General features: G+C 42.9%; 1 pseudogene; it reads right to left on the minus strand.

Moving 5' to 3' along the window:
* Window positions 1–920: 920 nt before the first annotated feature.
* Window positions 921–1,032, minus strand: LOC115418722 (uncharacterized; annotated as a pseudogene).
* Between the last annotated feature and the right edge of the window lie 430 nt (window positions 1,033–1,462).

Raw genomic sequence — 1,462 nt, forward strand, 5'->3', positions numbered from 1 at the left:
CATCAGCTGGATTGATGCCAGTAGAAGCTATAATACGAGTGAGTCGCTGGGTTTGTTGTGCCTGGAACCACTTGTTTTTTTTTAACAGTTAGAATGATGTCTACCGAAGCGTATTGCATTCACAAAAAAAATAATTTCGGCTCTGTTTTTCTGAATTAATGAGATAATTATCTCATAATTACGAGAAAAAATAAGTTAAAAAAAAAAATTGGCGCTGTTTTTCTGAGTTTACGAGATACTGTTTTCCGAAAAAAAAAAAAAAGCTCTGTTTTTCTGAGTTTACGAGATACTGTTTCCCGAAAAAAAAAAAAAAAAGCTCTGTTTTTCTGAGTTTACGAGATACTGTTTTCCGGAAAAACAAAAAAAGCTCAGTTTTTCTGAATTTATGAGATATTGTTTTCTGAAAAAAAATAAAATGTGGCTGTGTTTCTCTGTCAGTGGGACAGTGGTCCCTGGTCCAGGCAGGAGCTCCTTCTATCTGTGCTGCTGAAAGCCTCTCGGGGGAGCGTGAAGTTGTTTCCGTTCTCGTAACTGGTTCCGATTACGGATCATGGAACTAGTTTCTTTTGGGGTGGGGGGTGAACCGGGACACCAAGACGCATATTTTCTTTAGTGCTGGTGAATGTCATTTTATTTGACTTCATTAATGCCAACTCCCATCACCGCGACGTGGTGCCGGGCTACAGGCTCCGAGCGCCGCTGTTCTGTCGAGTTGAGCTGCTCCGTCCACCCGCTCCAGTCCGGCTTACACACCGGGGAGCGGATAGCTGTCCGCCTGGACCTGATGGAAAGTTATCGGGGGGGGGATGAACCGGTTCACCAAGCCGCTCCTCCATGGATCTAGTTCTGACTAATGCTTTCCATCAGGTCCGACAAATAAATGAATACACATTTGCACTCTTCTGCTGTGTATATTTTCTTTAATGCTGGTGAATGTCATTTTATTTGACTTCATTAATGCAAGATCTAACACTTTAGAAACACATTTCTCAAGTCAAAAACTATAGAAATGATCCCTGAAAGTATAGTCTTCATTAATGCCAAATCCCATCACCGCGGTCGTGCCCTGTCAGGAAGCAGGGCTACAGGCTCCGAGCGCCGGTGTGCTTGAAGGGCTTGATCCGTGCACAAAGCGGGGCTTGGTTCTGATTTCTGTGAACGCAGCTAGTTCCATGATCTGTAATCGGAACCGGTTACGAGAACGGAAACAACTTCACGCTCCCCCGAGAGGCTTTCAGCAGCACAGATAGAAGGAGCTCCTGCCTGGACCAGGGACCACTGTCCCACTGACAGAGAAACAGAGCCACATTTTATTTTTTTTCAGAAAACAGTATCTCGTAAACTCAGAAAAACAGAGCTTTTTTTTTTTTTTTTCAGGAAACAGTATCTCGTAAACTCAGAAAAACAGAGCTTTTTTTTTTTTTTCAGGAAACAGTATCTCGTAAACTCAGAAAAACAGCTT

This window comes from Sphaeramia orbicularis, chromosome 4, assembly GCF_902148855.1.
Source record: "Sphaeramia orbicularis chromosome 4, fSphaOr1.1, whole genome shotgun sequence".
Lineage (NCBI taxonomy): Eukaryota > Metazoa > Chordata > Actinopteri > Kurtiformes > Apogonidae > Sphaeramia > Sphaeramia orbicularis.